Source organism: Budorcas taxicolor, chromosome 6 (assembly GCF_023091745.1).
Source record: "Budorcas taxicolor isolate Tak-1 chromosome 6, Takin1.1, whole genome shotgun sequence".
Lineage (NCBI taxonomy): Eukaryota > Metazoa > Chordata > Mammalia > Artiodactyla > Bovidae > Budorcas > Budorcas taxicolor.
In genome coordinates this window covers 90,747,011-90,762,869 of record NC_068915.1, presented here as the reverse complement: position 1 = coordinate 90,762,869, position 15,859 = coordinate 90,747,011, and the positions used below count along the sequence as shown (strand labels likewise).

The 15,859-nt window shown below is 41.5% G+C and overlaps 1 non-coding gene across 1 annotated transcript; it reads right to left on the bottom strand.

Moving 5' to 3' along the window:
* Positions 1–14,079: 14,079 nt before the first annotated feature.
* On the bottom strand, positions 14,080–14,243 carry LOC128050118 (U1 spliceosomal RNA). The gene has a single exon (XR_008199630.1). It is a non-coding gene; the product is annotated as a U1 spliceosomal RNA (small nuclear RNA).
* Between the last annotated feature and the right edge of the window lie 1,616 nt (positions 14,244–15,859).

The following is a 15,859-nucleotide window of genomic DNA, read 5'->3' as shown; positions in this document are numbered from 1 at the left end:
TCTTGGCTGTACTTTGGAATTGCTTGGGAAACTACACAAGTCCTAAGGCCTGGGTCCTGCCCTCCCAAGCCTGACTTAATTGGCCTGGGGATGCAGGCATCAGGATTTTTATCATCTTACCAGGTGACTGTTTCACTGGGCAGCCAAAGTTGAGAAGTGCTGGTGGAGGAAGGGGTGTTGACTGCTCTGGAGAGGCCCTTGATGAACTCTGAGACCACTGGAAGCCCCATGGTGGTTTAGGAAGACTGCAGCTCAGGTTGTTGCCATGAACAAAGCAGAAAGTGAACACAATGAGACAATTACAGGCTTACCTCGGAGATATGGCGAATTCAGTTCCAGACCACAACAATAGAGCAACTATCTCAAGAAAGCGGGTCATATGAATTTCAGTTATGTCTATATTATAACCTATTATGTATGTATGCAGCAGCGTTATGTCTGCCAAACAATGTGCACCTTAATTTTTTTTGTTCGCTTAAATTTTTCCTTTTCTAAAATTTATTTTTAAACCACGTGTGCTTTTATTGAAAAATAATTTATTGCTAAAAAACACTAACCATCATCTGAGCCTTTAGCAAGTCCGAGTAGTAACATTAAAGATCACTGAGCACAGATCACCATGACAAATATAATAATAATGAAAAAGCTTGAAAGACTTGAGAATTATCCAAATGTGACTCAGTGAGCGAAGTGAGCGAGTGCTAGTGGAAACTGGGACAGTAGACCTGCTCGTCACTGGGTTGCCACAAACCTTCGATTTGTTTTGAAAAATATGTACTCTCTGTGAAGCACAATGAAACTAGGTGTGCTTATATTTGAGATAATGTTTTTGGTACTAAAACAGATTAGTGACTGATGTTAACAGATATAATATTCATTTGCTTATTCTAAAAACAAATGTTTCTTGAGATGGACGATCATGCAAGGTGCCAGAACTACACAGATGACAAAACATAGTCCCTGCCTTTTGGGAACTCAAAGTCCAAGCCTCCTAGTTAATTACTCTTATTATCATTACATCTATTTCCTCAGTCTCCATATTCTGTCTCTCAATTTTCACAGGTACAAGAATTTTATCCTGGAATTCACCATGATTACTTCTTAAACTGGAAGGTAATTGTGTGCGCGCACGTTTGTGTGTGTGTGTGTGTGTGTGTGTGTTTTAAAAACCACCTAAATTAGGAATATTTGCGGTCTCCTAGGAAAATGTGATTTAAAGAGAAAATATGTGAGACATTTTCAAGAAGTAATATTTTCAGGAGCATAAAGTATGATTACAAGATTTTCTCTTAGGAAAGGGAACCCTCCTACACTGTTGATGGGAATGTAAATTAGTGCAGCCACTATGGAGAACAGTATGGAGGTCCCTCAGAAAAATAAAAATAGAACTACCATACGATCCAGAAATTCCACTCCTGGGCATATATCCAGACAAAGCTATAATTTGAAAAGACACGTGCACCTCTATGTTTATAACAGCACTATTTACAACAGCCAGGACATGGAAGCAACGTAAATGTTCACTGAGAGATGAATGGATAAAGAAGATGTAGTATATATAGAATGGAGAATTAGTCATAAGAAAGAATAAAATATTAATAATGCCATTTGCAGCAACACAGATGAGCCTAGAGAGTATCATACCAAGTGAAGTTAGGTCAGACAGAGAAAGACAAATATAATACCACTTATGTGTGGAATCTAAAACACGACACAAATGAACTTCTCTACAAAACAGAAATAGACTCATAAAGAACAGATTTGTAGTTGCCAAGGGAGAGTGGGATGGAGGAGAGATGGATTGTGAGTTTGGGATTAGCAGATGCAAATTATTATGTATTAGAATGTGTGTGTGTGAGTCACTCAGTCGTGTCCAGCTCTTTACGACCGCATGGACTGTAGCCCACCGGGCTCCTCTGTCCATGGAATTCTCCAGGCAAGAATACTGGAGACGGCTGCCCTTTTCTTTTCTTTTCTTTTCTTTTTTGCCCTTTTCTTCTTCAGGGGACCTTCCCAATCCAGGGATCAAAGTCGGGTCTCCCACACTGCAGGTAGATGCTTTACAGTCTGAGCTACTAGGGAAGCCCACACATAAAATGGATAACAACAAAGTTCTACTATATAGCACAGGGGAACTACATTCAATATCCTACATTGAAAAGAATATGAAAAAGAATATATATGCATAACTGAGTCAGTGTGCCATACAGCAGAAATTAATACAATACTGTAAATCAACTATATTTGAAAAACATTAAAAAAAATATTTTTTCCAAGGTAAAAATGAAAAAAATCTAAGGTAGGAAGCATAAGAACCAGCCTCACTGGCATAGCTAGGAATTCTGTGGACAGTTCCTGCCAGTTGGGAAAATCATCTCCAGAGAAACAGACCTCTCTAGGCCTGTGAAAATCAGAACATCAGCCTTGAGTTATCTCTTGTCTGAGTGAACACCACCGTTCTCAGTGTGCAACTGATTTAGATTCTTCTCTTTTGCAAATAAGGGGACAACATAAGTCATGAAACTGCTTTTACAAGTTTAGCGTAATCTGACCTCAATAATCTAGAACTCAGAAATCACCAGAATATTTTGTTTTTACAACGTAATATTATTTACTTTTCAGAGGATACATCACAGAATGAGACCATATCAACGATTCCTGTATCACATGGTAAACTCATTCAATCTAATATCTAAAAGTCCTCATTAAAAAGTTACACATGCGATTAATTCCTTTTAGAAGACTTCATCTCAACTGACAAATGTCTTTTTTTTTGCTAAACAAGCTCAGAGATAAATTTATACTTATTTTCAGGAATTATGTTTCATATAGACTTTTTGATCTGTAAATGGCAGCTTCTTGGTATATTGCTTGCTTCTTTGCATCTCCCTGAAGATGCTTGGAACATCTTTGAAAGTTCAGGTTTCTGCTCAGAGAGAACTGCCAAAGCATATAGCTCTCTGTTCCTCACCTTGGTACTTGACTGCCCTTTCCTTTCATAGGCAGGGATGAATCTCTATGTTTCTATGGATCCTTGTTGCTTTTTTTTTTTTCAGTGAGGCTGCTAATCTCTGGAAAATTTTTGTACCAGTACTCTTCTCGGCTAACTCCTAACTCCATTCTCTTCATATGATTGTCCAATTAACATTACAACAAGCCCCTTTATTATTCACAGACTTTAAAGTAATTTTTGTAATTTCCTCTTGGAAGTAATTTTTTTTTTTGAGAACTTAAAAAAATATCTTTGAACTGAAACAAAATTTCCTAACAATTAAGTGTCAGATAACTGTTTTGGTTTTTCTTTTCCCCCTTACAGTGCCTTCAGAGGCTTTATGAGCTCTGCAATACCTGTGTAAGTTTTCATTCTTGATTTTCTATCATTATCAGCACTTGAGAGAAGAATGAAGGCTCAGGAAAATAAAGGGAAAGACATAGGAAACGTGAAATCATGTTTGAGGGTTTGTCATCATAATATTGGCTAATTTCCCATTTATATCTTGTTTTTAATACAACTTTAAGTCACTTATTATGAATTAAGAATGTTCCACATACAACAAAATTACTAATTAATGGAAGAACTAACATTTGTGAATTTGTTTGAAAAGCCTTAGAATTTTTTGAAAACGTTGAAGACAGTTATTAAGCCAAAGTCCTCTCAAATTTTCATTACATGTATCCTACTAATAATATCTGAGAAGGAACTTCAATTTTTAAAAAAATACATATATTCATATATTTAAATATGTGAAATTATTTAATAAATCATATTATATTTCCTTCCTTCCACTTTTCAGCTCTAAAATGTCCATTTTATGTCAAAGTCACCATCTTATCTTTTAATCCCTTGAACATTTTAATCATAGCTATCTTAAAGTCGGTGTCTACTTTTTTCCATAACATGGTGATGTATTTTGTAGCTGTGTTCCTTGGCTGGTGGTTCCCTCTTTGGTATCATTTATTCATATTCTAAGACAGTGTTCGGCATACATGAAATCTCATCCTCTCAGGGGAAGTATAAAGCATTTTCCACCTGTGCATCTCACTTCTCAGTTGTCCCCTTATTTTATTTAAGGTTTAGGAGTATACCTTAGCTCTGCTGCTACCCACGGCTCACACTCAAGCCTAACAACCTCAGTGATGTACACTGTGGTCATACCCATGCTGAACCCCTTCATCTACAGTCTGAGAAATAAAGACTTAAAGAGAGGTTTGAAAATACTCTTTGGAAAGGTGACTCTAAAAGGGCCTGTTTATCCCAGGACTTATGAAGCATCCTGGGTAGCAGAGCTCAACACAAGAGCCAAATGTTGCCACTCTTCGATGAGACTATAAACATAGAACATGCCTCTTTCATTTCTTGGTGTGTGTGTGGGGCAGGGGTGGAATTCTACTTTGATTTCAAATTCTCTATACAATGTATGTAACTCTATTTTATGTTTTGTAATATCTCTCATAACCAGGATTTTTCCCTTTTTCATTTTTCAACTCTCATCATTGTATTCCCAAACTTGTTTGTGAAATATTTGGAAATTCCCACTTATCCCAAGGGACCACATGGATTCCCTTCAAGGATAATTTCTTCTCAAATAAAATAGATCATATGGAGTAAAAAATAAATAAATAAATAAATAAAGTCGGTGTCTAATAACTACAACTATTTGGATCTCCTGAGAGTCTGCCTCTCTGATCTAATTTTTTTTTTCATAGTCAGTCCAATCTTGTCCCTACCACTCCCTCTGATACTTTTTTTAAACCTGGTTGTTGTTGATTGAGCAGTTAACATTGTTTTTGAAAACTGTAGACAATTTGAGGTTCTAGATGAAATTGCCTTCCTCCAAAGAGAAAGTATTTTTTTTTCTTAGACTGTGTAGACTATGGGCACAACATTCACAGACCACCTCGATCCATACAGAGACTGAGTTGATTAGAACAAGTCCTGCTGGTTGACTCTTACTCCGAGGGTGAGGTCTTTGGAGTTCTAGCTATAAGACTGGTTACTTATTAAATCTCCTTCTCCCTGCATGCTAAGTCGCTTCCGTCTTGTCTGACTCTTTGCAACCCCAGGAACGTGTATAGCCTACCAGGCTCCTCTGTCCATGGGATTCTCCAGGCAAGAATACTGGAGAGGGTTGCCATGCCCTTTCTTCACTCCTTCTCCCTGGCAGCCCCTGAACTTGGAACTTTTGTTCCCTAGCCCTGTGAGTTTGTTAAAAGTCCTGCTCAGCCTTTCAGCCACTACTTTTGAGATTGCCAATTGCCTCCCTGGGATTCTTGCCTCCCCACAATCTTGAGTCCATAAGCTCACTTTCTTATAACTGTTACCTTCAGAAGCATGCTTAAACATTTGTGGGGGTCGTGGGGTGGGGGTCCAAGTCATCCAGTTGTTCTTCCCGAAGGGATTGGCTGGAACAACAGGTTGGAAAGAAAGTCGTTGATTTTCTTTTCAACTATCAAATACAAACAATGTGAAATTTCATTAATTGTCTTACACATACAGAGAACTAGAAGAAGCTGATAATTTTAATAAAACTTTTTAAACACGGTACTGGTTGAAAATTCTATCTATAGTAAATTTAACAATGTTTTATTATTCAAGCAATGGCTGTGTAATATTTGTATGTTGAGTATTTATAGATGCATTCTTGTGTCTGGATTTTTGTCTTATCAGAGGAAACCACCAGTGACCAGACAGACTACCGTAGACTCCTTGCTACCATTCTCACCAGCGACAGAGATTGGTCCTCCTCTGAGTCCTACCCCATCAGGCCCCTTTACCCCACCAGGCCCCTTTACCCCTGACACACGGGGAGACATATGATTCATGAAGTTCCACAGAGGCTTCCTAGACAAACACAGCATTCTTTCCCCTGCATTGTTTATCACCACTACTGATGATCAGAGATTCTCTCTGCTCCTTGGACCACAGCGCACCCTTTTCAGTATCCTGGATAAAACGGCAACGCTTCATTAAAAAAATGCTTTTATCACTCCTATTATTCCTGAGTGGAATGTCATTTTCCATCATTATTGACATTTAAAGATAGATCAGGAAAAGGAGCAGAGGAATCTCAGAAACAGGGTCTCTTTCTCTGGGAAGTCACAGGCCTATAGTTAAGAACCAGAGGTTCTATGACAAAGGAAGGAAGGAAAAAGAATTTCGGGGAGGGGTATGCAGCCTGCAGTCTCTGCCAAACATGGGGAGGTGAGAGGTGACAGGACCATCCCCAGCCTACATCCAAGCCCTTGAGAGACTTCTGGGATGCTTTCCAGCAAGAGGAGATGGCGTTTTTGACCCTTTTAACTGGGAGGGAAACTGATGAACCCATGAAGAAATGCACTTAAAATTTATTTTTGTCTTATTTGAGAGGCAAAGTTACAAGTTTCTCCCTGATCTGTTTATCCAGATGTACAAAGCAAAAAGGAAGAAAGATTTTATGGCTATGACTCCTTCTCCATCTCTATAAATACCAGGCCCACTGTTCAGGAAAGAGAATGGTTACCTTGGCACCTCTGAATTAAGAACAATGATCACAATCTATTAGTCTGTTCTGTTCCTCCACAGTGAAAAACCACTACATGACATTCATAGGGGACTTTGGTTTTGTTGGGAAGTTTCCCAAAGGTCTCTCCTTACACCGGGTTGCAACAGGCTATACCTAGAAACCAAAGGAAACGAACTCTGCATAGGAAAGGTGTGTGTGCATGCTACGTCTCTAAGTCGTTTCTGACTCTTTGTGGAGAGAGCCCGCCAGGTTCCTCTGTCTGTGGGATTCTCCAGGCAAGAATACTGGAGTGGGTTGTCATGTCCTCCTCCAGGGGACCATCCCAGACACAGGGATCGAACCCTCATCTCTTATGTCTCCTGCACTGGCAGGAGTTCTTTACCACTAGCGCCGCCTGGAAGCCCATAGGAGAGGACACACAATCAGCTTCACAGAAGTCAAAGTCTCAGACTTGAAAAGAACCTTAGAGGCTCCTGAGTTGACATGACCTGGGAGCTTGTTAGAAATGCAGGTGAGATCAGGCTCCACTGGGGACCAACCCAAGCAGTATCTGCATTTAATCAGGAGCCCCTGATTAAGTGTTCCTCCACAACATCACTGACATACAGACAGCTGCCAGAATACCTCAGTCTATGCAAGAGAGCCATTCCATAGTCCTTTCTTGGCTAACTTTGATCTTGGGAAGTTATTCTTTAAAACAACAATACAGTATACTAACGCATATATATGGAATTTAGAAAGATGGTAACGATAACCCTGTATGCGAGACAGCAAAAGAGACACAGATGTATAGAACAGTCTTTTGGACTCTGTGGGAAAGGGAGAGGGTGGGATGATTTGGGAGAATGGCATTGAAACATGTATATCATATAAGAAACGAATCACCAGTCCAGGTTCGATGCAGGATAAAGGATGCTTGCGGCTGGTGCACTGGGATGACCCAGTGGGATGGTACGGGGAGGGAGGAGGGAGAGAGGCTCAGGATGGGGAACACGTGTACACCTATGGCGGATTCATGCTGATGTATGGCAAAACCAATACAATATTGTAAAGTAATCAGCTTCCAATTAAAATAAATAAATTTTTTTAAAAGTTATTCTTTGTATGGAATTTAAATTTGGTTCTAATCCACTCTTTGTGGTCATATCGGATAAATCCAGTCTGTTTTCTCAATGTTAACCTTTCAAATCAATAAAAATAATTTAAACAGTCCTGCATTCCTCCAAGCAAAACTTGCCCAGTCCTCCAACTATTCTCTGTGTGACATGGTTCGATTTTTCCCCCACATCCTGGGAGTCTTTGCCAAATATTCTCTAGTTTTTATATTGTCCCCACCCTCAATGGTGGTTTTCAGAACTGCACATAATACCACAGATGTGATGTGGAAAAGGACAAAAATGGGATGATTGCTTCTGACATTCCAGATCCTACACCTGTTAATATGATCCAGGGCTGTCTCTCTGGGTAACCACAAAGTCCTTTCCATGCATTGCTGAAAACACAGCAGATGTCTTCTGTGCCTGGACCCTTGGACAGAAGGATGGGACCTCACTTACATTTACTCCTGTTATCACTTATGTGATCAGACCCAGATCAACATTCTCACACACAGATATTTCTAATCTAGTTATTTAAATGTATCCTCTAGTCTTTAAATGTATTCAAGTTCATACTCAATGTTATGCTGTTAGGCAACCTGGATAGAAGGAGAGTTTTGGGGGAGAATGGATACATGTATACGTATGGCTGAGTCCTTTCACTGTCCACCTGAAACTATCACAACATGGTTAGTTTTGTTTTGGTATACAAAAAAAAAAAACAACAACAGTAAAAAATAAGTTTAAAGTCTGAAAAAAAAATTTTTAAGTATCTTTTTAAAAAGCAATGAATAAATTCAAGTTCAGTAGTTCAATATATGGTCTTAACCCAGTTTGTTCACCTATCCATCCAAAAAAATTTAAGTATCTCCTCAGTTTCAGGGGAAACAGATGGGAAAAGGACAGTCTGGGCTCCTGTCCTCATCTGATTCTACTGCTTTGAAGCAGTATTTGCCATCCCTGGGAGGGTGCTTTTAAATATAATGAAATATATTTGATGGTATAGCAGATACCCTAAAGGCTGTAAATTACAGTTTCATAAGCACCGAGAATGAACGGAGGAAGGACTTAGTAAAGCAAATATTTACACAGCTAATAAAGGATATGTTACATGCATCTTGACAGCTGGGTCCTGTACGAAAATGCTTATCCAGAACTACCTAGCCCCGGCTCCACTTCAGAATCATCTGGGGACTTTAAATACACCAAAGTCCCATTCCAAGCCTACTGAATTGACCATTTGTGGTTGCGGAAGGAACCAGAGCATCACCATTTTTTAGTTGCCTGGGGTGGTCCTAACATGTAGTGGGGTTTGAGACCCACAGCTCTAAACGGATTCTCGGAAGCACAGATATCCCTCTGCTCTCAGAGATTGGCTCCAGGACCTCCTCCCCAACAGATACTAAGACCTGGGGGTGCTCAAGTTCCTTACATAAAATGGCCCAGTATTTGCATATGACCTATATACATCCTTCCTCCCTGAATACTTTAAATCATTTCTAGATTACGTGGTGGGTACACAGTTGCTCAGTCCTGTCTGACTCTTTGGGACCACATGCACTGTAACCCATCAGGCTCCTCTGTCCATGTAATTCTCCAGCCAAGAATACTGGAGTGGGTCGCCATTTCCTTCTCTGGGATCTTTCCCACCCAGGGATCCAACTCCGATCTCCTGCAGTGGCAGGTGGATTCTTTACTACTGAGCCACCAGGGAAGCCCACTTATAATACCCAATACAACGTTAAGTACTATGTAAATAGTTTTTACATTGTATTTTTTAGGAAATAAGGATAAGAAAAAAGAAGTCTGCCTGTGTTCAGTACAGACACAACCATCATTGGCCTAACTACATAGTACAAGTCAAAAACAACCTAACATTTTCTTTCAACACTTAGACTGCTTCTGTTTAATGACCTCAAAGAGAACTACAGAGAATAAAACAGTATTTAAAACACAAGTACATAGAGAAAATATAAAGAAACTATAAATTCATTCCCTCTGTCTTCCACACACACACATACACTGTTAACACTCACCAAAACCCTGGTTTTTCTCTCCTGATAAACCTAGATAACCACATCGATGATGCTGAGGACCACTGCCTGTATGGTGCCTACAGTGTCCATGTGGATGTCTGGCACTGAGATTTCAGGCTAAGCTGAACTTCTGACAGAACATCAGAAGGATCATCTCAGTGGGAGAAACTGAGTCCTGATTATAGATTATGTATATTTCAGAGGAGGTTCAGTAACAGCCAGGACCTGTTATATAATAGAAAACTGTTCCCTTTGGAAGTGTCACTAACCCCACGCTCGATGAAAATCAGACCCCTCAACACTTGCACCTGTTGGAAAGCTGCCACAAACTTCTCAAATTTCCAAACCAAGAAAACCCACTGTAACAATTCTATCCAAGGCAAACCATTCAATATCACGGTAATCCAAGCCTATGCCCCAACTGGTAATGCTGAAAAGCTGACGTTGAATGGTTCTATGAAGATCTACAAGACCTTCTAGAAATAACACCCAAAAAAGCTGTCCTTTTCATTATAGGGGACTGGAATGCAAAAGTAGGAAGTCAAGAAACACCTGGAGTAACAGGAAAATTTGGCCTTGGAGTACAGAATGAAGCAGGGCAAAGGCTAATAGAGTTTTGCCAAGAGAATGCACTGGTCATAGCAGACACCCTCTTTCAACAACACAAGAGAAGACTCTACACATGGATATCACCAGATGGTCAATACTGAAATCAGATTGATTATATTGTTTGCAGCCAAAGATGGAGAAGCCCTATACAGTCAGCAAAAACAAGACTGGGAGCTGACTGTGGCTCAGATCATGAACTTCTTATTGTCAAATTCAGACTTAAATTAAAGAAAGTAGGGAAAACCACTAGACCATCCGGGTATGACCTAAATCAAATCCTTTACAATTATACAGTGGAAGTGAGAAATAGATTTAAGGGACTAGATCTGATAGACAGAGTGCCTGATGAACTATGGATAGAGGTTCGCAACACTGTACAGGAGATAGGCATCAAGACCATCCTCATGGAAAAGAAATGCAAAAAAGCAAAATGGCTGTCTGAGGAGGCCTTACAAATAGCTGTGAAAAGAAGAGAAGCAGAAAGCAAAGGAGAAAAGGAACGATATACCCGTTTGAATGCAAAGTTTCAAAGCATAGCAAGGAGAGATAAGAAAGCCTTCCTCAGTGATCAGTAAAAAGAAATAGAGGAAAACAATAGAAGGGGAAGACTAGAGATTTCTTCAAGAAAATTCTCTTCGGAGAAGGCAATGGCAACCCACTCCAGTACTCTTGCCTGGAAAATCCCATGGATGGAGGAGCCTGGTAGGCTGCAGTGCATGGGGTCACTAAGAGTCGGACACGACTGAGCAACTTCACTTTCTCTTTTCACTTTCATGCTTTGGAGAAGGAAATGGCAACCCACTCCAATGTTCTTGCCTGGAGAATCCCAGGGACGAGGGAGCCTGGTGGGCTGCCGTCTATGGGGTCGCACAGAGTCAGACACTACTGACTCTCCTGACACTACTGAAGCGATTTAGCAGCAGCAGAGATCTCTTCAAGAAAATTAGAGATATCAAGGGAACATTTCATGCAAAGATGGGCTCAATAAAGGACTAAAATGGAATGGACCTAACCAAAGCAGAAGATATTAAGAAGAGGTGGCAAGAATACACAGAAGAACTGTATAAAAAAGATATTCATGACCCAGATAATCATGATGGTGTGATCACTCACCTAGAGCCAGACATCCTGGAAAGTGAAGTCAAGTGGGCCTTAGGAAGCATCACTACAAACAAAGCTAGTGGAGGTGATGGAATTCCAGTTAAGCTATTTCAAATCCTAAAAGATGGTACTGTGAAAGGGCTGCACTCAATATGCCAGCAAATTTGGCAAACTCAGCAGTGGCCACAGGACTGGAAAAGTTCAGTTTTCATTCCAACCCCAAAGAAAGGCAATGCCAAAGAATGCTCAAACTGCCGCACAAATGCACTCATCTCACACACTACTAAAGTAATGCTCAAAATTCTCCAGGCCAGGCTTCAAAAATATGTGAATCGTGAACTTCCAGATATTTAAGCTGGATTTAGAAAAGGCAAAGGAACCAGAGATCAAATTGCCAACATCCTCTGGATCATCAAAAAAGCAAAAGAGTTCCAGAAAAACATCTGGTTCTGCTTTATTGACTATGTCAAAACCTTTGACTGTGTGGATCACAATAAACTGGAAAATGCTGAAAGAGATGGGAATACCAGACCACCTGACCTGCCTCTTGAGAAATCTGTATAAAGGTCAGGAAGTAACAGTTAGAACTGGACATGGAACAACAGATTGGTTCCAAATAAGAAAAGGTCCCTCTAGTCAAAGCTATGGTTTTTCCAGTAGTCATGTATGGATGTGAGAGTTGGACTATAAAGAAAACTGAGCACCCAAGGATTGATGCTTTTGAAATGTGTTGGAGAAGACTCCTGAGAGTCCCTTGGACTGCAAGGAGATCCAACCAGTCCAACCTAAATGAAATCAGTCCTGAAAATGCACTGGAAGGACTGATGTTGAAGCTGAAACTCCAATACTTTGGCCACCTGATGCGAAGAGCTGACTCATTTGAAAAGACCCTGATGCCGGGAAAGATTGAAGGCGGGAGGAGAAGGGAACCGACAAGGGATGATGGTTGGATGGCATCACCAACTCAATGGGCATGAGTTTGAGTGAACTCCAGGAGTCGGTGTTTGACAGGGAAACCTGGCGTGCTGCAGTCCGCGAAGTCGCAAAGAGTCGGACACGACTGATTGACTGAACTGAACAATTTTACCTCGTCATTGAGCTCTCAGTGGTTCACGTCGTACCCTTCTCCAAACACCTGAAGTAAAAAGTGCACCCGACACCCCCTACCTTCAGATTCCGAACACTCCGAATATTCGGTCATTCTCTTCATATAAGCTCTAGTCTGTCACTTACAAAAGAAAGACTTCTCCGAACTACAAAAGCCAAGCAATAATATTTTGGATCCCAGAGTATCTGCGAAAATCGTACAATGTGAACAAGGCCAGAAGACGCTCCGCAAATTTACATGCTCCACACCCATTTTAAGTGACGTCATTCTCTAGCCCCTGAGAATGACAAAAAAATCCGCAGGTTTTATGAAGGTGGAAGGCTGAATATGACAGCCCACCAAAATTGTCCACATACCAATCTCTGGAACCTGCGAATATGTTCGGTTCAGTCGCTCAGTCGTGTCCGACTCTTTGCGACCCCATGAACCGCAGCGCGCCAGGCCTCCCTGTCCATCACCAACTCCCGGAGTTCACCCAAACCCATGTCCATCCAGTCAGTGATGCCATCTAACCATCTCATCCTCTGTCGTCCCCTTCTCCTGCCCTCAATCTTTCCCAGAATCCGGGTCTTTTCAAATGAGTCAACTCTTCGTATCAGGTGGCCAAAGTATTGGAGTTTCAGCTTCAACATCAGTCCTTCCAATGAACACCCAGGACTGATCTCCTTTAGGATGGACTGGTTGGATCTCCTTCCAGTCCAAGGGACTCTCAAGAGTCTTCTCCAACACCACAGCGAATATGTTACTTCATACAAAAAAAATTTTGGCAGATGTGATTAAGGATTTGAGCGGGAGAGCAGTACTGCAAATTACCAAGACGGCCTTTTAATAGGAAAGGCCAGAGAAAATAGAAGTCAGCGGACACAAGATGCTAACATTGTTGGCTTCAAAATGAAAAAAGGCCAACAGCAAGTAATTCACAGAGGTGGCAGAGAAAGAAGAGTGTAAATTCTTCCCAGGAAAAGAAAGGGAGCTCCTACATTTCGACGTTCGACCTGTAAAAACTGATTTTTCTGAACACTTTCAAAGCCGCGGTTAACGTAGTACATCCTCAGAAAGTAGTACTTTGTAGATCAGAAACCAAAAACCAGCGGCAGCTCTGGAGTCTGACATCCGCCTCTGCGCACACCCACTAGAGGGCGGAGCTAATGACGGAAAACAGGACGCGCGCTTTACTCGCTGAAGTACTGAAGAGAAAAAAAACGATTCATGGGAAAAGGCTGATTCTGGGAACGATTGAAAACGAAAGAGAAAGGAAGCGACAAAAAAGATTGTGGGAGAGGAGCGTCAGCAACTCAACGAACGATCTTTTTGTAAAGTTAAGGAAATTCCAGAAAATAGTTAAGGACAAGAAAGCGAGGTGTGCTACTGCTACGTCGCTTAAGTCGTGTCCGACTCTGTGCGACCCCACAGACGGCAGTCCACCAGGTTCCCCCCATCCCTGGGATTCTCAAGGCAAGAATACTGGAGTGGGTTGCCATTACTACAGAATCGTAAAACACCGATTTAGTATCTAAATAATAGGTAACAACCATCACGCCTATATAAGAAAAAGTGAAGACTCATCACTTAATTTTCAGTGAGTAATAAAAACCCAAAGAGTCTATTTTTAAACAAAGAAAGACTAGGGGAAAGCGCGAACGCAGTCCCCCACTACCACAAATTATGCAGTCGAGTTTTCCACATTTGGGGAAATCGCAGGGGTCAGCACAGCCAGAGTACAATAGATGAACCTCGCCCTGGGAAAACCACCTTCGTGATCATGGTATCTCCCCTGCCAGGTAAGTATGAGTTGCTACCGCTGCTTGGTACCACACCATCAGACTCAAATCACTCTCTACGTAGGACGACTTTTCTCATGCAGTCTATACCACTCCCCTTCTGAAGTATAAAGAGTTTCCAAGAGATAATTACCACCAGCAGCATTTGACATCTGGAAATTGTCTAAACTCTTAGGAAATATATATGTTGCTTAAGCACGACCAGCAGTCACCGCGCGTATCTACATATTCCACACCCCTTTCGTGATCTCATTTAACGCGCGTCCTGTTCCTAGCAGTTAGTGGCGCAGTTCCAATAAAATTTACAAAGGTAAAGACGCTGCACAAACTTAGGCAATATAAATAAGCTTCTATCTTGAAAGCCTTGGGACAAGTGACGTCGATGTTGACATCTGGCGCGGTTCAACAAGCCGCTGTCCACGTAACTAAAACAGCAAGTCAGGAAAGATGAAACTTGACAAAAAAAAAAAAAAACACCCTACGTTTGACGGTCCAGTCCTTGGGTCGATAAAAGTAGGTTGTCAGTTTAAAGCTTCAAGCCCAAGGGCAAAACACACTTTCAAACAAGCAGCAAATGATCGCCCTTAACCTGAAAGGTCAGTTGCATAAACACTCACTTTGACTCTGGCAAACTAGACGGACAAGCTCACACAAGCGCCCCCCTCCCTCATATCTGTGCAGTCTCCGGACTTTGCACAGCCGCAGTGATCACACTCCGCCAGCGGAAACCAGCTTCGTGATCAGTGTCTCCCTTCCCAAACAAGAATAAACTGTGTTTCCTTGTATTTTTAAACCCTCGTGCTCAGCGCTATAAGCACAGGGTCATCTGTTCCCTTTTTCACAGACCTTTGAAATCCAAAACAAGACTGCAGGAGAATCCATCTTGCAAGAAAAAAACTTCCGAGCCCTCCTAGACTCATATTAAACTTCCCAAAGAGCAAATCCTGTCTCAGGCAGCAGTTAGTAATTCACATTTCCACGTTCACGAAATAAACATTATCAGTGTCCCCAGTCCTCTCCCTCCCTCTGTTAGGAAACAGAGGTCTTGGCCTTCCCCAATCAATAGAAATCGACTAGCGGCCCATGCTGTGGCAGAAGACGGGGAGAATAAACAACAGGTCCCCTTGATTGCTGGTTCCCAAGAGTGGGGGAGAAGCTTATTCCTTATATGGGGTGAGGGGAGGGGTATATGGCTGGGGGCAAAGGAGTGGTTTAGGTGTTTTGCCCACTCCTTCAGGTGGTGCAGTGTCCAAGGTGAACGCTCAATACTCCGCTTTTGCTCCTAACAGTTTTTGCTCCAGGCTCCTCGAAAGGGGAAGTTGGATTTTTTGACCTCTCTGCATCTTTTTGGTCCCAAATTTGCGGCAACTGCATGCACACAGTTATTTTTAGTCCCATAGAGTTTCTTTGTATTTTGTTGTTCCAGGAGAGGTGTGTCCAGGTGCAAGCATTGAAACAAAGTGTCCCAGGTCCCAGCCTGACTCACTTCTTCGCTGTGAATTAGAACTGGAGTTTCCAAGTTTACCTAGTCTTGAATCGTCTTTCCAGGGATTGCACTGAAGGAGGAAACAGAACAGGCTCTATCTTGAAAGCAGGACTCTTATCTTGGGCCAGACTATGGATT